Raw genomic sequence first — 23239 nt, 5'->3', positions numbered from 1 at the left:
AGCTTGCCGCTCAGTAGCTGATGATTTACATCAGAAGATTCCGCTTCCAAGTGGTTAAAAATTAGGTCTATTGGAAATAGAAAATAAGTCAGGAAATACCCATTTTTTCTAAACTCCCCCAAATAAGTAATGAAAAAAGATTGTCAATTTTGAAAAAGTAATTTTGAAAGGAATGGTGCTGGAAAAGTCTTTTATGACTGGTGTAGCCAAGGGTGTATCACTGAATGGCCCCATATTGCAAGGAAACAGCTGTTAAAAAGCCTTTAATTCAGACTGCAAGTGTAAGGACTTAGGATGTACTGAATTTTCTCTTCCCTTTGCTCCCCCTGACTGCACCTGATGTCAGTTTTATGTTGGAATAATCTTGTGATATCTTCCTGGATAAAATTTTTCAGTCTCCAAACTGAAAAAAAATGAAAAATATGATCAAACCATTTGTTATCCATTTGTTTCTACATTACTAATGACCCAGGACATTAGTCAAATATACACAGTCCAACTGCTCATTTTACTGCTTGGAATGATAGTTACAGTCCAATGCCATATCTGGTATGTTGGCTTGTCAGCTCTAGACTGCAATCCGTTTTTCTCATGAGTTACAGATTAGCTGATTAAAGCCGATGCAGCAGCATGAAGACAAAAGCCAATCCTTTAATAAATAAATGAACTTAAAAAAAAAAAAGTCTCGTGAATCTTTTGATTCATTCTTTCTACTTGCCTCCTCCCCTGGGGCTGTATATTTTATTCTTCACCTTTTGGTAAATATTTCTTGCTCTGGAGTTTATGTCTACTCTCTGTAGATTCCCAATTTGCAGTAAACTTCAGTGGGCTTCATCATTAGTTGTCTCTAACTTGCTGCAACAGGGCTTTTTCCTCATGACAGTAGTTTTCTGTGTTTCTGTTTCTATATTACAGTTAGAGCATGAAGGGAAGGCTGTGGTGCACTACTGCAAAAGCAGGAGTGAAGTATCTGTGCTCTGGGTATGTGCATCTTTTTGAAATCAGTGCATATTTAAAAAATGAAAGGGAATCTAACTCCTCAGGGAATTAGAATAGTCAGAATGATAAGCACTGGGATACCTAAACCCAGAAAACAACAAAATACCAGAGGCTAATGCAGAGAATCTGCTCCTGAAATAAACAAAGATATCCAAGTGAAAATTATAAAGAGAGAATAGAATAGAATTACACTACCATAAACAGGAAAGGGTCAAAATTAGCCATATCTAGTAGCAGGATCACAATTTCTCTTAAATAGTTTCACCTAGATTTTCAGTGGATTCTAATTAAGATGAAATGTTCAGATTGGTATTTTTGTAAGTTTACAAACTACAGGATTTACATGGAAATCTGTACATAACATTTCAAATTTTAAAAAAATTAGAGAACTGTTGTAAAACTCAATTTTAATAAAATAGAAACCTTAATTTAAAAAGTCTGGGATGAAAATAAACATACAGACTTAAAATTTTCCAGGTTTACTATTCAGTGAGAGGATTGGTAGTTATTTCTTGCCTTTTAATCTTTTTTTAAATTTTCTCTAACAGCACCCTTGCTACTTTAAGGGTTTCTTCAGCAGTGAATATTAATTACAAAAATTACTGCTAATTTAGTAGGTTAAAAAGACTAGTGCATAAATGAGTTCATTTAAACATTCAGTAGGGTTTCTAGAGAATTTTCAATCAAAACTATTATGCAAATTTGCATCCATTATTTGCTTGATTTTTGCTTACTTTTCCCTTTTGTAACAATTACTTCCTCTGCCAAGTGTGTCAACACTGAAATCTGAAGATCTTTTTTCAAGCTCTCCACAAACAAAAGCAGAATGAAGGTAACAGTTTCCTAACATTCCCAGGTGCTAGGAGGGAGTATTCAGTGGGAAGAGTTGTTTGTTCATTTATGTGGGTGGATCAAGGGAGAATGAAAAATAGGGATTCTCTATGTGTTCCTTCTATACTGCATTTTAAAATTAAAGCACCTACAAATACTAAGGAGGAGACTTAATGAAATTCATCAAGGCAGAACAATAAATATATATGTATGTACAAATACATATATAAAAATTCATATACATAACCAGACTTGTGATCACACACAGATTCATAAATTAAGTAAACTTGCTCTGCTGCTGCCTGAGCTTGCTTGACAGGCATCAATCAATTTTAAAGTATTGAGTTTAGTTAAAAGAAGTGCCACTGATCTCGTGCATGTCTCATAACTGGATAACTCAGGAAGCGCTGAGAACTTTATGTGACCTGTAAAGAAGTCTATGTTAGGACAAGATATAGATTTATTCTATAAACTCAATTTCTGTATATATTCTGCACCTGTTTTTGAAATAATATGTTCCTCTTGGAAGAAAGTTCATGGTGTTAGCATAGGGATTGTGAAGTTTCAGAGAAACTCTGATAAGAGTACTACAGTGGCAGAAGGCATAAATATCACAAGCAATAAAGAATAAATATTTTAAAAAAATTTTAATCATTACTCCACATATTACTATTTCTTACCTAATTTTTATAATTTTAAGAGAGAAAAAGAATGTATTCTGTACAAATAATATGCTCAGAATTTCTCATCAATCTTGGTGTCTTTAAAATTCTGAAAATTTATTTTCTGGCACATTTTGCTTTTAAGAACAAGAAAATCTTTTTAAGTCAGGTTTAATTACTGAATTTTAAGTAATATTTCTTTTCTTTCTTTTCTGATCAGCAAACTTCATTTCACTCAAATTGTGTACTTCAAGCCCAAAAGCACTAACTTCCCTCATATCACTGTATATGATAGGAAAGTCCAGTAGGTAATTCAGAAGAAGAGAATAATTTTAGATTATTTTTTATATTACATCTGACTCTTTGCAAGTACTATGGAGACAGTTTTATGAAGTCATCTTGTACAGGATAAAATTAGCTTTTGTGAATCCATCTTTTATCTCTGCTCCCTTGGCTTCACCTGTGGTTTTTGTCTTCTCTCAGTTCCTTTTTCCTGGGAGTTCTCTCCTACAGTAGGTCAGGTTAAATTCCACCTATTCTTTAATAGCCATCAGAAACTTTCAGTATCTTCCTCTGCTACTCATGAAACTTTAAATCAAGGAAAACCAAAAAAGTACTTCAAACAGATCTCTTTCTGTCTCTACTTGCAGAGATGTGAGAGAAATGAAGTTGCTTTCTGCTCCTCTGATATCTGATAACCATAAGAAGGAACATAAGGAATATGTTTTTTTTTTTCTTCCTTAAAATTAATCAATCTTTCTTTGAGAACATAGAAGGTCTGTGTCTGTCAGCCTTATTTTTACTGATGTGGTGAGAAATATTGGATTTCTAGCTTAGACATAATTATATTCTTAGCAGGTAACTTGGTTTGAGCCTCTCTCCTTTGATTCTGGGTCTCCTATATCATTAACCTTTACTAATTGTGCTCTGGAGTTCTGTACAGAGTCCTTGACATTGCCATTGTTTTCCATATATTTTCACTTGTGTCACAAATGAATGATTTGGTTGGCTAAAGAATCACTATCAGAGGTATTAGCAAAAGTGGTTTTAATATGATGTTGAGGGCATCCATCACAACTTGCCTAATTTCAGATAGTGTCATAGAAAAATACTCTACCTTTGTGTAGGGGGAGAAAAGGAGAATTAAAAATACCAGGGTGTTTCTGAAAATTTTGCAAAGTTTATATTCTGCTTGGACCTGATCATTGACCTGGAGGCCAGGCTGTGCAGACTGACTGGGTTTGTGGTCAGACTGCTTGTGCTTAACCCCTTCTTGAGCAGCTGGGCTACACGCGCAGCACATGGTCCTGAGTCTCCTTGAGTCCTCCACGGTGCCAAAAACATGTTTGCTTTTTTATTTCACAGCATCTAAAATAATATGATTGTGTCACCATAGTGGTGACTGTAAGAGGAGCGTTTTTCTAACTTCAAAAGAGCAGTGTGACAACACATGGGGGAGTTTTGGGGTTCAAAGTCTGCTGTGACTGTGCACGACAGCTCAGAAAGTTGGATGGGGCCAAGTCCCAGCTAAGATTCATCTATATTTCACAATGGAGCTGCCCTCAGAGTAGCCCATTCGCAGAACCAAGAACATATTTTAGAGGGAAAATCCTGACTGACTTCAAAGTAGTGAACTTGCATTTATACAGCATAAATGGTGAGGCTACCAAGACCCAGAGATGAACTAACTAGGGAGCTATTAATTAGCAGTATGAAACATCTACCGAGAAAGAGGAAAAACACTTGTAGTATACAGCAAGAAAGATAAAAGATACAAAGAGAGCAAGAGATCTTTATTTCTGATGGATTTGGAAAACAAAGGAAAATTTTAAAGAAATTACACAAAACTAAATGTTAAATAGTATTCTTTCAAATTCTTAATTAATTTCATGTAACATCTCACATTAGACTGAAAAGCTTTAAGAACTATTATTTATTTTTTTAAGAGACATTTGTGGAAGACAAATATGTTTTGCTCCAATCCCAGAGGTATGCTGTGTAAATTTCATTCTGAAATATTAGGAAGCTGTGTTGTTCAGCCTGTCCATTTTTAGTGATTGTTTATCTTAATAATTTTAAATTCATATTTCACAAATTATGTTGATACTTCTATTTCTTGAAATTAGAAGTTTAAAATAAATAGTTTCTGCATAATAAAAGGCAATGTAATACAAATCTTTAATTTTGATCGAGAAAGGTGATACACATTAACTGTAGTTAATTTTATTAATTTATTTTAGGTCAACAGTCTTGCCAAAAACTGATATTTCCTTTTTATTGCAAAAGAAAAATTGTAAGTTCTGTAAATTCTGAAAAAGAACATGGAGTGGCTATTCCAAGTCTAAATAATTTTCTTAAGACAATGTTTCCCATTAAAAATTAATAAATCTTCTGAGATACAGAGCATTTCAGCCACTCAGTTTCACTACATTTCTATGAAGAAAATTTTTATTTAACTTTTACCCATTTGTTCCATTTTATCATATTATATATATCCTCTTTTTGCCTTTGGCCTGTGACTTTAAAAGATTTAATGGAAGTATAAAAACATTTAAGTAACATGAAAAAATAGAATTTCTGCTTCTTGTTCTTCATTCATAATCACAAACAACAGTGAGAGAGTATAAACACACATAAACATATTTAAATAACAATACATGTAGAAATGAGTATATAAGACTGTATGTGTATACAATTAATATGTGTATATATGTGTATATAAGTAATATTTGGATTTTGGCAGAGCATTTGTTACTCTCTCACAGGATCCTTCTGGACAAAATGCCCAGCATTCAGCTGGATAAACACATCATGTGATGGGTGAGCAACTGGCTCAAGGGTTGGACACAAAGGGTTACAGTGAATGAGGTGACATCACACTGGAGACCTATCACTAGTGGTGTTCTCCAAGGCTCCGTTCTTGGCCCTGTGCTCTTCAACATCTTCATAAATGACTTGAACACAGGACTGGAAGGGGGTACTAAGGAAGTTTCCAGACAATACAAAACTGGGAAGAGCTGTTGACTCCTTCAAAGGCAGGGAGGCCCTGCGGAGAGACCTCAACAAATTAGAGAACTGGGAAACACCAACCATATGAAGTTCAACAAGGGCAAGTCCTGGATTCTGCACCTGGGATGGAGCAAACCTGGTTGTGTGTATAGACCAGGGAATGAGAGGCTGGGCAGAATTGCTGCAACGAGGGACCTTAGAGTCCTGGTTTCTGGCAAGCTGAATATGAGTCAGCAGTGCCCTGGCAGCCAGGGGGGCCAACCGTGTCCTGGGGTACATCAGGCACAGCATTGCCTCTCCTCCAGGGAGAGGATTGTCCTGCTCTGCTTTGCACGGGGGCAGCCTCACCTCTAGCCCTGTGTGCAGGTTTGGACACCACAACTTAAGAAAGATATCAAGTTATTAGAGAGTGTCCAAAGTAGGGCAACAAAGATGGGGAAGGGTCTGTGGGGGAAGCCTGATGAAGAACAGCCGAGATCACTTGACTTCTTCAGCCTGGAAGAGAGGAGACTTGAGAGGAGACCTCATTGCAGCTGCAACTTCCTTGTGAGGGGAAGAGCAGGGACAGACACTTCTCTGTGGTGACCAGTGACAGGACCCAAGGGAATGGCCTGAAATTGCATCAGGGGAGGTTTAGGTTGAATACTAGAAAAATGTTCTTCATCCAGAGGGTGGTTAGGCACTGGAACAGGCTCCCCAGGGAAGTGGTCACAGCACCAAGCTGACAGAGGTCAAGAAGCGTTTGGACAGTGCCCTCGGGCACACAGTGTGACTCTTGGGGACGGTCCTGTGCAGGGCCAGGAGTTATACTTGATGATCCTCATGGGTCCCTTCCAACTCAGCATATTCCATGCTTCGGTGATTCTGTGATAATCTTACAGACCCAATATTTAGTGCATGTAGTACTGCCACTTTTTGGTTCTAATTCTCACTGCTACATATAGGTAGTCACATTACAAACATTTTGTCTTAAAACCTTTATCTTAGTCAAAACTTAAACATGCTTTTAGGAATTTTTAAGTTCCATGACAGTCTTTCAGGATTTTTAGAGCAAGATGTTCCAGTTTATCTAAGTGTGTGGTGTTGTATTTCCCACTGATTCATTTATTAAATGCCTTTCACATTGTTCCACCCCACCACATTCCGATGCCCCTAGCCCTGGCCACTCCCTTGGGTCCTCCCTACTGGTTCCTGTACCCCAACTCCGCCCATGTACCGCCCCTGTGATCTGACAAAGCCCCCCTGCGCCCAGATCCTGGGGTCTCTCTGCTTCTGGGGGTCTCCAGGACAAGATGTAACTATTAAAAGTCCTCTGAAACCCTCATGGGGAGACCCTCTCACCTCCTTCGCCATCACTGTGTTGTAAAGCTGATAGCTAGCCAGAGTAAGAGTGCGGAGCCATCTGAAATGGACTACAGGAGGGCGACAATGGTCGCACTGCCCTAAGCAGCTCCGCTGAACTCTCAGGGAAAGCTGCAGCCTGCTAAACTAAACCTAGCACTACAACACAAGTGTACTTGTGCTATTTACCATTAAATTTCTAAGTTAGCCAAAGCTTATGTGTGAGAGATGGGTCTACAAATTTGGTGATTTGACTTCCCGTAAAGCTGACTTACTCAATATATGTTTTAAAACTGGTGACATCAGCTGATGCATTTTCTTTCAATTCATTTGAAAAACTATACTTTGGGGACCGCAGATCTTGTAAACTACCTACACCTTACCTGCTTCTTCTAGAGATCCATCAGAACCCTAGAGCAATCACACATTTTTCAGACTCCTGCTTTCTGGCAAGGTTTAGAGCTAATCACAGACTTTCATATTTAAATATCTAGAGGATAACTTGGGACCTATTATCTTCAAAGATGTGTTCTGGTAAAAATATTCACCCAAAATAAAACTGGCTGCAAGAAGTAAAAGAGTAAGTGAGAACTATGACATTTAATGTGGGAATTTGTGTCATTCACAGCTGATGCAATTCTAAAATAGGGCCAACATTACTGTCATATAAAGTCTTAAAAGTTACTGAAATGATGTTGTCCATCCATATCTACATGTATGTTGTAGTCGCTTGATTTAGTTTAGCAGGCTGTAGTGTCCTGAGAGCTCAGCGGGGCAATGCAACCTGGTTGCATCCCGTAGTCCATTTCGGATAATCCCACACTCTTGCTCCAGCAGCTATCAGCGCTACAACCAGTGATGGCGACGGAGGCGAGAAGGGTCTCCCATGAGGGCTTGAGAGAATTTTAATCACATCTTGTCCCCGCAATCCCCAGAGGCAGAGAAACCTCGTGGTCCAGGCACGGGTGGGTTTTGTCACGGGCTCAGGGGCAGTACCTGGGTGGGGTTGGGGTTCAGGAACCAATAGGAAGAGCCCGAAGGAGTGGCCAGGACTAGGGTCAAGCAAAAGTGGGGGAGAACAGATCGCCACACATGTAGAAGTCTACATGTAAACTGCATATCTAAGCTCCTGTTACAGCCAATGCAAATCTTAAATTTGGTTCAGTTACCAATAGTGATATCTAGTGCATGATCACTCACAAGGAAATACATATATGATACAACATCTTGTATTATATATGGAACTGGAATATATGATACAAGATGTTGGAAACAATCATGCTTTTCTGTAAGGTCAGATGAAGTTCAAATGATATATGTATGTTAAGGTATCTCAAATGCCAGTGAGCATTTACGTTCAGTCTTGCCCTTACGTATTACAGGTAATTTAAGTGCCCAAATCCAGTGTCTACTTCTGTACCTGACCTCACCCCATACTGCTGAATTTAAAGTCTGTTCTCACCACTGATTTCAATACCTATATGTAGATCCAAATGTTAGTCAAAAGGTTTTTTTGGGGAAAAAAAGCACACACTTTTCCTTCTTAGAATCTCAGCAGTGTAATCAAGATACAACAAATAGTTGTTGCTAGCTCAATTACGACAGTGCAAGAATATATGGAAAGAGGCCTCACTCTTAGCAGATTTCAACAAACAATGCCAACACAAACTCTCCTGAGTAACAGAAGACTCACTACTACATTTGCAACAGACATTGACAAAATCCTTTCAACTCCTAACCCTTTTATTTGGCGTTAGACTCATCCAATGTTCTTCTGGGTCCAGAGGGAAAAAGCTCCTGAGGTTGAGCAAAATAAGGTTATGTGGACTTATGATGGAGTCACACCAGTACCCCACAGTCACAGCCTGTGGCCCCCTCAGACCAGAAGATGACCTTGGGGTCCCTGCGTGGGTTCAAAGAAAGAGAAAAATTCTCTGTAGCCATAGGTAACATTGAAAAAGATATCAAAATGGGAAAAGCAATGTGTTAAGTAACACTCAAAACTACTATTTCTTAGACTGGAAGTCCATTATAATCATCGTGAGATGTAGCATATAAAAGAACTGTAAATGAAAAAAGCAACAGAAGGAAATCATGATTCTGGATAATTGTCTCTCCAGAGTAATCTGCAATAAAAGTGCTATAAATTAATAACCAGTTCATCAGAAAATAAAACATGTTATTTAAATTTAAGGGCCTATTTCATGTGAGAATCTTGCAGCACCACAGACAGAATACATATTTGAACTAAACACACTAAATCATTTGGGCACTTCATCCAAGTACAGTGTTTTCAATAACATGATTCTTTTAGTACTGTGTTTTAATATAACTTCTTCAGTGTTGTTATACTTCAGACTAATTTTTCCCTTCTATTCAATTTACTCTGTGTATCTGTGTGTTGAAATGCTTGAGGATCTTACAGAAAAGATAGATCAGCAGTTTTAATACAGTTTTTCTCCACAAGACATTTTGCTGGTTTCAAAAAGCTGTAGAGAATACTACTTATGACGTGACCTTTATCACCTGAAGAAGTTAAAGTTATAATGAGGTTTCCCAAGCTATTTGCAAGAAGTGTTATGAACTTGATGTGATATATACACCTGAATTTTACTGACATCATGCTATTTGGGATTCTGAGATGACATTTTAAGACAAATCTTTCCTCATGACCTTCTTGGTTACTAAAAGTTTAATTCCATTTTTATTTCTTTATAGAATTTAAAGTGCAGCGAGTGATACTTGGTAATTAAGAAACCATTTGACTCCAACTGTCTTCAGAATTGGGTGCCACAATCTAAAACATCTTTTGAATTTCTTTCTTTGTTTGAACTAGCCTTTTCAACAAATTGGATTGGACTGCTCCACTCAAGAATTCTGATGAGGCAGGGAAAATTCAGTCTTGTGTCAGACTTATGGCCCTAATAGCATTTAAAACAGCCTGTTTTGCTATCCTAGAGAGTGAAATCCCTTAACACATTTTGCCCTGCCCCCAGGGGATTCTCACATTATGATGTGTTGTGCTGTCTCCCTGCCAACTGAGGAAACAGATCTTGAAGTCATGACAGGTTCTTCTGATGGGCATTTGCAGAAAGTGTCCTTTGACATGGGGAAGATAAACTGGTGGTTTTTTATGACTCTATAATCATTCCCGCTGTGTTGCCTGTATAATAAAAATGTCTTCAAAGGATCTGCCCCATTATATTTTTCTCACAGAAACAGCAATCAGCTACGAACAAATAAGCACAGAAAAATAATAAAGCACAGAGAAATGAATCCCCAAGAAAAGCTTCCTCTTTTAATTGGTCAACTTATTGTAAAATGCTCTGTGATCTATTTCGGGTCTGTGAACTCCCTCTAACAGATATGCAACCCTTGCAGAGATTAATTTGATAAATAAGATGAAAAATATGTGCATTTTTTAATTTTCAGATTTCATTTGAATGCGCATTTTAAAAAACACCTGAGCAAGAGGCCAATGGAAAGAGAAACTAATATCTGTATTGCTTAGACATTACAATAGTGAATATGTTTAATATGATGTTGATATGGTTTTAATTGGTTGAGTCAATCAGCAAACCCTGGTGACATTCTTGAAAGAAAACCAATCACAACAGAAACAAGAATCGGTTTTGCAGAAAAGCTAGGAATCTACTTCAGGAAGACTGTCAATTTCATTTAGAAACTTCTGCTTCGGAGAGATAGAGAGGGAGGCTAGGTTAGTAAGAAAAAAACCTCTCACAAACTGGGGACTGCCTAACTGGGCAGCTTTTATGCATGACCCACTGCTGGTTACCTATGCACAGGTTACACAATTCAGAAAAGAGTATGTCCTTCAGTCACAAGTAAGCATGGCAAAATGTTATATTTTAATAAGAAAAGAGGGAAGGTACGATTTAAGAATTCTTTTTACCAAATGATGTAAATTTGGTTAGCTACCATAAATTTCTGTTGAAGATTCAATACTTTGATCAATAGAAAGAGATGCAATCTTTGAAACAATGAATATATAATATTGTCTACTGAAAATATTATTGAGTGGTAAACTAACATCACTAGTAGTTGTGTTGATCAAACATGAATGATTTTACTAGGCAGTGATATTCATCATCCTTAAATATTGTGAGCGTTTTAATTTTTTCATACAAAATTCATATCAGTAAATCTGACTATTTCTAATTTTATAAAAAATACTGTTTTGGAGACATTTCTATTTGTATTTCAACCTTCCAGTTTATGAAGGAGGTACAGTTATTTTATCTATACCTAGCTACATCTATCTATCTATCTACATACATATATATATATATATATAGTTAATTTATTGTGGAAAAATAATTATTAGTCTTTCATTTTGTGAATTTTGGAGCCAAATCAGTTTGAAAATATTCAAATGATCTGAGATTTTTTGACTGACTCTAATTTCTTCCAAATACCAGTCTTCCACTAAAAACCACTGTACAACTCAGCAGAACTGTCATGTTTTATTTGTATAAGACGTGGAATACATAAATAAGACTTTTGCAGTGAAGAACAAGGTAATTTGACAGAACATGATAGAAAATTATCACAACAGCTTCCTGAACAATTGTTTTTCGGCCTGCTAACTTACCTGATGGCTTGTGGGAAGATACAGAAATTAACAACATTGTATGATGCTATTTATGCAGAAATTATTTTAGGATTAAATCCTTTGTTATGAAAATCTACCAGCTTTTCTTTTGTGTGTGCATGTATATAAGAAAATACTCATAAATAATTTTATAAAGAGCAGGGATAAGGTGCTGAAAGACTTAATGGACAGTGCTCTAAAAAAGTCTTATTGCTATGAGTTGCTCTCTCTCACAGGAGGCTCTTCCACTCCTAATTACTACCTTAAGGAAAAATCATCTTGTCTACCTGCTATTCCTGTAGGCTGCTAGCTCCTGTACTCCTGCTCAGTGTCCCACTTTCTATTTATAGGCTTAGATATTTTTTCTTTCTCTTTCATGCTCTCCCACTTTATCACACCTTTCCTCTCCATAGTAGTAGACTCCCATGCGCTCAGTAGGGATATGTACATTACTGTATAGGTTGGAGCTTAGAACTGTACAGATCTGGGGTGCGAACAGAAAAGTGTACCTGAACTGAAAGTATTTTCAGGTGAATTACAGAATGACTGACTTTTCTGCAGAAAGAAGGATCTTTCTCCTCGTGTATGTTTTGATTCATTGTCTTTACTGTGTATTAGGTGCTTCTGTAAGAAATAATAGTAGAAAAAACTGAAAACACACTCAGGTCTAATCTTTACAACTTTTACCAAGTGTGGGGGAATGCAAGTTTCATCGTTCCGTTTAGATCTGTGGAAAAGCCTAGCTGTGTGATTAGAAGATCTGCTGCAAGCTGTGGCCCTGTTCCTCTTCCCCTCACATCCAGTTGTGAATTCCTGTTCCCTGGGTGATTTTGCCCCATAAACTGGCTCAATGTTTGTGCATACTGCAATGATGTGCTACTGCAATTCATGGGGAAAGGGAGGCCAGGACAATCCCTGTGAATCGAAACTACCCATAAGACTCCTTTCCTCGTTCTGTCAGTCCTGAGTTATATTTTAGGAACAGGTAACATTGTGATCTCAGTTTCAGATGTCTTGCCTTATATAAGTTAATGAAAGTAATTGTCTCGCTCTACAGTTACTGTGATTCCTTAGCCTTAAATGAGGATGAGTATCCCACAAGGTTGTGGCTTCCAGGACTATTTAAACTTTTACTATTTAGATTTCTATGGACATCAGATCCAATAGTGAAGGGATGATTTGCTTTTGTTTTTCCTCCACAAATTTTGTAATGATGTTCTTGTCCCACAGAGTATATTGTAGTTTTATACCATATTTAAGATATATTTTGGCCCAGTATATGCATCAATAATTTATCTCTGTTTTCTTCATGTTTTAAAGCTCTACTTTTATCTGTTAGCTTTGAAGAAGTTGGAGATAATTATAGGGAAAACAGAGAAACTTTAGTTTTTCACAATACATAAATTAATTTAAGACACAAAGCTCCACAATTAAAGGAAATCTACAGCATTGCTGTTGATTTTGGTATGAAACAATTGAAGATATTAAATTCCTTCAATTTAATATATTTATGAGGACTAGGTTAGGAAGAGTCTAGAGGATGTCTCTTCTGCTTCTCTTGAGATTGTCTCCAAGTTTGATAATATTTATGGCACACTTGCACTTTTGGGCAAACAGATGTTCATTCTTGATTGAACCACAAAAGACTATGCAGAGATAGTACCCACTGGTGTCCTTATAGCCATTGTCTGATCACATGATTAGGATTAATCAATAGAAATAAATTATCCAGAGCCAATTAGTAAATACAGAAAAACTAGTGGGGGTATTTCTGGGAATTTTACATATGTATTATAATGCTAGTGCACTGGAAGTTTAAATACTTGTGTTATACAAATGAAATGTTCTTAGCACTATTTTTGGCAGTGAAATATAATTTTCCACTTCCAAAAAGGAGATGGAAAGAGGGTCCCTTTCATGTAGTCATATTTCAGAAAAACTTGAACGAATTGGGAAGCATAAAACTCTAATCTTATTACAAACCTTTTGGATTCACTAATATCCCTGCCCTTGCCTGCTCCAAATCATTATTTCTTTCATTAAAATTTTATCACGATACTGTTTGCGTCTGTTTACATATGTATAGCTCATTGTTTTTTGCGGGGTTTAAAAAACAAAACAAAACAAAAAAAAACCAAACCAATTTATTCTGTGAGAAATAAGAAACAAAAGCCATTAAAATTTACTATCAGATTACTTCTATGTAACTTTTGCTCACATAATTTTACAGTGGATATCCTTTCTGCTTATTCTCCTAAGTCTTACAGAATTAGATGGAAGAATAAAGATAAATACCATATCATCAATATTCTTATAGAAGACACTGAAAACCAAAATCATTCAAAAGGTAACAACATTTTGTTATGGGTATCTGTGAACATTTTGAAATCTAGCTCAGAGTGGAAAACCAAACCAAAGCAAACCAAAGCAAACCCAAACTCAAAACCCAGAGTCACATAAAAGGAGTTTTAAGAATATTCTAATTTTTTAAAAGAATTTCCACTTATTTATGAAAAAATCCCAAACCATGTTAAGTAAGATTAGGCAAAAGGGCACATACAATTTTTTTCTCAGTTCTTTTATTATTAGGGCAAAGAAATTTTTACTTTCTCTCAGAAGCAATTGAGTTTGGAGCAACAACCAGAAGGGATAGAGCAAAAATAAAGAAGACATATATAAGGCTTAATTGCATCTCTGTAATTGTTCTTATGAATGGCTTTAGCAGTGGCTAAGTTCAGTCAGGATTTGCAAATGTTTTTCAAGCATCATGTATAAGGTACTTTTTCCCACTCCTCAAACCTAAATGCAGACCAAATATCTTCCTGTTGATAAATTCTACCATGAAGTAGGGTTTTTTTGCAAAACTTTTTCGCATATCCTACCCTTTCTTACTCTTTTTCATGTTCGAATAATGATTATTACTGAATTTTCTTAGTTAATACCATCATTCTAGTAACATCATCACATCTATTTTTAATTAATAGGTATTTTGTTCTGCTATAAAGAAACACACTGAAAGGAAAATTAAACAGATTGATTTTAATTTTCAAGGTATTAGGCAAAAAATCGGAATGTACTGTGAAAGTTGTGTCAAATCCTTCACTTTGCATGACTTACACAAATAACAGTAAAAATACACACAATTCCAAAAGTGTAAATACCAGACTCTGTGGAAAGCCCTAGAACTCAGAGCAAGTCAGAAATTAAAAAAAAAACAAAAACCAAAAACTCAAAAGCTTTTCTTAATCATCCTTACTTATTCCACCTCTTAAAAGAGATCATGTGGGATAAATTACTTACCTAGAAAAGATTCCTGCCACTGTGGAAATGGATGGCAATTGTATTTCTTTAAGAGGATCTCTAGAGATCCTCTCCAGTCCCTCTCTAAACAAACCAGAAAAAGTCACCTCCAAATGCTAGTGGGGTTTATACAAGGATTTCTTTGTTTGGAAGGAAATTTGCAACCTTCCCTTTTTTCATCTTTTGTCTCTAAAAGAATAACTGAGAAAAGATAGTTAAGAACAAGCAGATAATGCAGTCAGAAAGCAATCTTTCAAAAATGGAAGAGGCTGGACACATTTCCTCTAGATGACTAGACATTTTTGGCAGTTGTGTGTGCCCCTTTCACCTTTATTTAGATGCATTTCTTCCTTAAAGACAGAAAGCTTTAGAAAGGAAGTCATACCATAAAGTAAAATATATTTGCCAAGAGCATATGATAAGCTAGAAAATAACAGCAGTCTTTCTGGTCACTGTGGTTTTATCTTCCAAGAACTTGGAAGAAAGGAAATAAATTCACTAGAAGGGACAGTTATACATTACCAAAATCTTTCCTGTGCTCCAGATATGGCCAGAAAACAGAGATGAGTTTTGCCTTCACAAATGAAACACGACACAATCTTGTTTTGCATGGGCTTGCTTTCTGTAATGAAAGTTTTACACAGCTTAGCTTCATGAAGTGAAATGTTGATTGAAAATATTTGTGACAATTGTGGGTAGTTAACAAAGTTGCTATTACAGTACTTCAATAAAATGTTGCCACTTTAAATGCTAGGTACTAAACTGGTTGGAGTATACAGCAGCATTTTAGACACTATGCTATGTGTGAGCTCACATTCCATTAAATGAGTCACTTCTTCTGACTGACACCCCATTTACTCAGTGGAAACAGTGAAGTTATTTACTAGATTAAAAAATGAAGCCAACATGAATTTATATTCCTTTATTTTGTGATGGTAAAAAATCTGGCTTGCTTGTCAAAATTTGAAGAGCATGAAAAAGCCATTTAAAATTTGTTAACCCTTCTGAAAAAGTATTGATTAAGTATTCTGAGTGAAAACAAATATTGTTACAGTAAGTTTTGTGAAATTTATATGTGTCAATGGGTATTAAAACTGTAGATTATGAGAGATAATAAATCTCATAACACAACCATATAGAGTTTTTTCTTTATTTTTTACAGTTATTACTTTCTCAGGGTATTTGAAGTTATGGTTACAATGGATCAAATAAAATAAAAAATGAAAAATTGATACATCAATACAATAAATTACATTTGTAGAATTGTTTTCACGAGCTTTGCACTCTTTATTTTAGTTGTCTTACATTAAATCAACAATTTTGCAGATTTTCTTGCCTTTAGATATATTAGAGATTTAAATGGCTCTAGCTAAAAAGTTTATTGAATGAGATGTTGTATATTTTCTAAGCTCTTCTACACTAACTGTGCATTAAGAAAGTATCCATAATTCAATCACATACATTGTATAGGAGCTGAAAAGTTAAATAAGAGTCTGATCTGTTCCAGGAAACTTGTATCCCCAACAGACAGGATTTCTATAGGAAAGAAGACTTGCTTCTATTTCTCTGTCCTCTTCCATTTCCTTTTTTTCTTTTGGGTTGAAAGAACTACACAAGTTCTTAAAGGAAACTAAAGAATAAAGGTTACAGTAGTGTACTAGACAAGGTTAAAAATCTTCCTGGGGTGCAGTTAAAAGCAGTTTAATATTCTTGTAGGTTAAATGTGCGTAACTAATTTGACAGTATTACAGGCTGTGCCATAAAGTGTGTATACTAGAGGTAGACTGGGAGATAATGGTTTGGAATCTGTCTGTGCCTTGCTGTCATGGAGCATAGACCAATAGTAGGAAATTCTCGTAAGGCCATTGTTCACACAAAAAAATTATAAACTCTGTAAGGTAAAAATGAGAATCATAAAACAGAGTCCAAGAAGACTTTTTCCTTCCCATGGTCCAAGCTTCTCTGAGAATAAACAAATAAATAAATAAATATAAAATGCAATTAAAATCTACTAAATCTGAAATCAGAAGATATGTTGTGTTTCATACAACTGCAATATGAAAATTGAAGTTCTGATTTATATTTTTTTCACAGATCTGATAACTCAAGATTCAGAGACATTTGGACTCGGACTCTGAAGTGTGTAGTCAAAGAGTCATATCAAAGCTCTTCAACTTAATGAAAGACATTTCCAGCTAGTGATTAATTCAGTTTTAAAGTAGATAAATAATGTTCATTTCCCCCGGTACAGCTGCACCGATTATTGACAACTACTAAAATATGAGTTATGCCTAGATACTTACTTAACCTGTAGTTAAACAAATGTAAATCCCACTCTTAGCACTTTTCCTTCCCCATTCTTCTGTAAAATATGTGGGTTTGTAATGACACTTTAAGGGGTTTTTTACAGATTTAATATTTAATTTTCCATCTCTTCATGGGATATAACATGAATTTTAAAGTCTAACACTGGCAACACTCAAATATTTTTATATTACAAAGAGTTAGGTCTGCTCCTGCAAGCCACTACATTTATCTACTTTTATATTTCTTTATGGTGGACTTGCACCAGGGAAAATATAAGCCGAAAGTTCCTTATAATAAGCATAGTAGATGAAAACCAAAAAAATAAACCGAAAATGTTGAAAAGAAAACGAATAATCAGGTGGCAGGTCACAAAACCAGAACATATATTGTGTCTGTATTATATAAAATAAATACTTTTTCAGCTGTCTCTACAATTTTAGTAAAGCTCACTAAATAAACTCGGAAATGAAAATCCTTAAGTTAACTACCAAAGGTAACTGGAGTTCAATGCATATTTTGTATTCCAGTCGTTTAAAAGAAACATACAATTTCGTGAAATCAGTGTTCGATGTGGAAAACAAAAAAAGCACATAACAGAAGTATTGTCGCCAGAAGACTGGTCTACAGGGTTGTGATGACTGAAGCATGTGGGTAAAAGCATCTGGTTGTGCATTGAATGCTTTGTTATACTTCATTTCAGCATTAAATTGCTCTTTTCAGTGCCTGCCTGAGTCAAGAGGAACAAAATTTGTGACATCTCAAACAAAGATGAGATTTTGAGATGAGACTAAACAATACTATGACTCACATGTATAAAATCATGTTTCTACAAAGTGGGTATTTTGTTTTGAGCTTCTTCATTATTGCTATTGGAGATATAAATTAAAGATAATGTATAAAAAATAAAATACCAAAGGACTGCATTAATTTTTGAGAATGTACTGACTTTACCATGCTCCTACATAAACTTTTGGTGTGACTAAAGGGCCACAGTATTAACAGAATATATTGATGAACCAGAGTTATGCTGGTAGTTAATTCTGTGTATTAATAAGCATTTTACAAGGAGAGAGTTTCTCTTGTCTTTCCATGCCTTTTACATGACCTAATTACTGGAATAACCTATTTGTATTAACTAGCTTTTTTTTATTCTGATGAGCAATATTTTGTGGTTTCCTATTTAGTTTTCAACGTCTATCTACCTGTGTTTAATATTTTTTCTTTTTCATTATTTGTAATACGGAGTGCGTGACTTGTCAGACGAATAGATAGAGCAAGTCCATCTGATTTCGATGCCTAATTCAGGGAGGCAGATTCTGCCTCTCCAACATCTTCGGAACAACCTGCTTACTTTATATTCCTTATACTAGGAATGTAAGTACCCTCTGCGTAAGTGCTGTTTCAGCTAAGCTGTATCTATGCCAGCAAATCAGACACTCCCTGCAAATGTTCTCATGTCATGGATCTCATTCCTCTGAAATGTTAAGCTATTTAAATGATCTGCAGGCATGGCTCTGGACCATTCCAGCCAGTACTTAACCAAGCAGTTCCTGGATTTGATTTGGGAGCTGGCATGCGTCAGATACCATTTACAATGTATTGTTTCCAAGCAGTACTTTGGTTTGGAGAAGAATAGTGCTTAATAATATGGAAGTTTTTCATGCCAGCCACATAACAGTCCCCATCCTATTTATTTTACTAGTATAAATGTCACTTTATTTACCTAAGTAGGTGAATAAAGGTGTTAATACATAACTGTGCTATTGCCCAGTGTCTAGATGTCCACCCACAGATCAAGATCTTTAGAAGAAACAGCATTTACATACATACATATTCTGTACCTTGAAAAGACTTAAAAAATAACATCATCCTTGAATCACATGGTTTACCATGTCTGCAAAGAATAGAGATCTACAAAAGTAAATAGAGGAGATTATAACAATTGCTAATTTTTTTAAGTTGAAGAAATGCTTTCCAAATTTAGGTATTATGAAGTGACCTGTTGAAGAATTTTCCCCTGACTATATTTCCTTAAGCATGGAAGTCCTAATTTTAAGACCAAACTGCCAGTACAAAAGTACCCTGACTGGCACTAGCAGACTGGTAGTCTTTACTATGATCTGAGTGCCAATACATGTTTAACAATTGACTCATATATGTCAACTTGAATTTTATCTCACATTTTTGGATTTAAAAATTGTTAAAAATTAGTCCTATTTTCTTCAACAGTATTGTGGAAAAAATATTTAGAGAAATTCATATTGATAATTTCATAGCCAAACAGGAGCTTTTACATGAAGGAGACATCTATAAACATCGATTACGAGACCAAATCAAAAAGGAGGTTACACTACTGTGAGTACTTCAGTATAACAAAACCTGTCTCCCAAGCTATAAAATATTTCTCTGAATTAAAAAATGCATGTTTCACTTGTTTATTTTAAATACTAGTAATGACTTTGCCCTATCTACAGGTCTATAAAGATGGAAATGGTTGATATTTTTTATTGCTGTAAAAATTTATTGGTATTAACATTCAGATTATTATCTCAAGTATCAGTTTAAAATTAATTTAGAGTATTTAGGTGTCTGATGGCGAAGTGCAATGGATGTATGGAAGAAGTATTTTGTGTAGGTACAAAATGCTGTTAGTGAGGATTTCTTGCTATTTTCTAAGTCCGTGAGAGACTTTTCTCTCTCACAGAAGAGGTAGCAGGGAATGTAAACAACCAAGCCACCTGCAACCTTGAAAAGTCTTGTTTATGGTATAGTAGAAAATATTTTGACAATGGATGTTTTAGGATTTTGGCCAATCACCCCCAAGGGGTGGCTGGTCCTTTGTCCAATTAGACTATGAAGAAAAAAGTCTATAAAAGGTTTGTAAAATAATTAAATAAATCAATCTTGCTGCACAATTCCTGCCTGCTGGATCTTCTCCTCCTCCTCCTCCCTATGGCTGCGGGACACGGTGATATACCGTAGGAACCAGGCCTGTGGTAATATATTTTGTGCAGGTTTATAGGAAGCAAATTAACAGCAAGTATAAATGAAACTCGTACTGGAAAAAAAAAATATTCTGTGAAATAAAAATAGGGAGAAAGACTATTTAGTTGGACATTCAGATAGGTGTACCATAAATGCTAGCCATTTCTTCTGGAAGGGTCAAGAGGGGGAGCACTTACGACCCTTTCTAGAAGCTAGTTTGTATGGATAATTTTTCACAGTACAGAACGTATTAATCAAAAAGTACTGAGTATTAATATTTGACGTACAAAATGTTAGAAATCAAGTTTCCTCTGTAGCTTTGAAGTAAATTCTCAAAATATGCTTTATTTCCTCCACCTCTACTAAAACAGATCTCAATTTATCAGATACTTTTCTGTCACAATTTTTCTTTTATTTTAAAGCACAAGAATTTTATCTTAAAACAATTTAAACAGAAATGGGAAGACTGGATCTGCAGTTACTTAGATACTGGAAAACCTCTAAACGTACTAGCTTGAATGTATTGGTAAGCCAAAAAAAGACATTCTAGGTCATGCACACTTTCTGTATGCCTTTATAGCAGAAAATAATAGGGATTACAGGCACAGACCCTTTGAAATGAGTCTTATCCTGAACCTTGGAAAATGGAGTTAAATTTAAGTCTGATATAAAGATGTTTAAAAAGTAAGCTTTCCAGCAATATGTTAATGACTCATAATACTTTTCTGGTTTTTTGCCTGTACTACGGTAAGGAAAATTAGGAACAGTGTTTTGTATTTTCCTTTTTTTTTCTCATGTTCTTTTATATCACAATATTATGATACTTTTATTGTATTGACAGATACAGTAGTAAGCAATTAAGATAAGAACATTTTACAGCTGGTGAATGAAACTAGATGCTTGTGAAAATATGAGAACTCTATTGAGAAGAAATATTTGAGGGTCTTTAAAATGCTTGGTACTGCTGGAAAATAAAATTGGCAATTTATGTTTATATACTGAGAAAGCAATATACTAAGTCTCAATAGTTTTCTAGTCAAGAACTTGAATTTGAACAAAAGTTACAGCCTTTAACTCTATGGATGCCAGAGACCTCCAAAAGTAAAACCGGTGAGATTCCCCTGTACTCGTGCTCATTGACCTGCCTCTAAGTATCACCCTATTTCAGATACACAAAGAAGGACCCTGTGCCAGAGTTGTTCAAAGTTGTTTGAATGTCATTGCTCTGTGTTTAATGAAAACTTTCTGCCTTTGTGCTTTTGAGAGCTAATATAGGAAATCATCCGTACTACAGGCTGTACAGAAGAGCTCCTGCTGCCTTTTTACAGAGTTTAACAAACTTGGTATTTATGAAATGCTGAAATGAAATCAGCATATCATCAAGACATGCTTGCAACAGCTGAAGAAACCTTCAGGGAATGTTACTGGTTATAGCACCTTTAAAATGGCAACTTCTAAATTAAACTTGTCCTATAGGAGATATCTTCAGCACAGTGTTCTGGCATTCTCACTTTTCTTCCTGACTGCATGGTCATTGACATTCTAGGGGTTTTGACAGAGTGTTGTGTTGTGGGTTTTTGTTATTTGGCTTTTTTTTAAACTATGCACATACAACTATACTGTAATTTATTTCTTGAAAGAGGTCATAGCCATGTGAATGGAAAATAGATTGTTTTTTTCAAGAATTAACTACTTCAGAAAAAAAAAAAAAGCTTGTAATACAGTTTAACATTAATACACCATTATCTCTAAACACCACTCCAAAGAAAATTACACATTCAAGAAGCAAAATACTGTGTTACCCCTACCACAGTATTAGCTCAAAAGAGATACACAGTCCTATACATTCATACACATTTGCTGGTCTTGAAAAATGCTGATTTGTTTAATCAGGCAGGATAAGCAGAGAGCATTAAGTAATAGAATCTAAAATCAATAACAAAGAAAATCATTCCTGGCTCATTTTAGTGGAAATGTGATTTGCACCAGAATGTTAAATTAAAGTCAAAAGTGTGCTGATGCAAACAGATTTTCCTTTTTCTAATTTAGTTCAGAGAAACTAGGACTCATAGAAATTGTTCATGTACAAATTTTTCTGAATAATTAAATAAAATCTATTGGTCAGCACAGTTAGAACAATAAAAAAGAAAACACCATGGCTGTGAGTTAAATTTATAGGCCTTTGTTGCCCAGCTTGTCCCTCTTTATGGTGATTTTTTTCCCTCTGGTGATGAACAACTAGAACTGGCAGCATTCTCTGTCACCTGCTTGAAATTTTCTGTCTCTAGAAACATCTTTCGCTGACATAGCTTAAATGTTTGAAGCTGCAGCCCTTCCTGTACATTACATAAAAATTCAGGAATTTTTCCAATTCATTCCTTTCATTCCCATGGAAGAATAATTATCTCCTTTATAATGGTTTAGAGTAGTCAGAAGTATTCTGGAATAAGTGAATTCTTTCAGTGTATTGACCTTGTATGAACCTGTCATTTGGATCCAGGGAAGCAATAACCTTTTCTCTCGATGAAATAATGTCTTGCGCTTGGTGCTTTTCAAGTTGTGTTTAAGACACTTCTGAAACTGTATAAAAGGGACTTTTGCTTTGGGACTCTTATATAAATACATTACTTCTCTGAGTGGTGAATATTTCAAAGAGGGTTAGGAAAAACCTACTTTGTCTCTTTCCTGGAAGAAAGAAGCTTTGTTTCTCATTTAAATCTGTGTCTTTTCTCAGAATATTCCTCTTCCTTCCTGCAATCAAAACCTTAATAAAACTGGAGTTTTGACATTTATTGGTGAACAGTCCCCCCATCTTATTATAAAAACTGCTTTAAATGCTGCTGTTTCAAACATATTTCTTTCCACTTCTTACTAAGGTATAGAGGAAGATGTGGGGTAAGCAATTAATAAATACAACACCTTACTAAGATAAACTTGTAGTTAATTGAGGAATGTTATATTTGTTATTGTCATGGGTTAGCAAAGCACAGTCCCGGAAGTGATGTTCTTGCAAAGGGGTGCTTACAACTCCTCTATGACCTGACAGAACCTATCAGCTGGCCAGTTTGAATATGGACAATTTTTTAAGCCACTTAAATTCTGACCGCCTTTGTGATCCACACTTAAGAATAGACAAACTCCGGGTAGAGCCCTCTCTTGTTTCTGGCGCTGGGACAGGTGGCTGCGGGCCCCC

The sequence above is a fragment of the Corvus brachyrhynchos genome, unplaced genomic scaffold (genome assembly GCF_000691975.1).
Source record: "Corvus brachyrhynchos isolate BGI_N302 unplaced genomic scaffold, ASM69197v1 scaffold12, whole genome shotgun sequence".
Lineage (NCBI taxonomy): Eukaryota > Metazoa > Chordata > Aves > Passeriformes > Corvidae > Corvus > Corvus brachyrhynchos.
Note: the sequence above shows the minus strand (reverse complement) of the source record.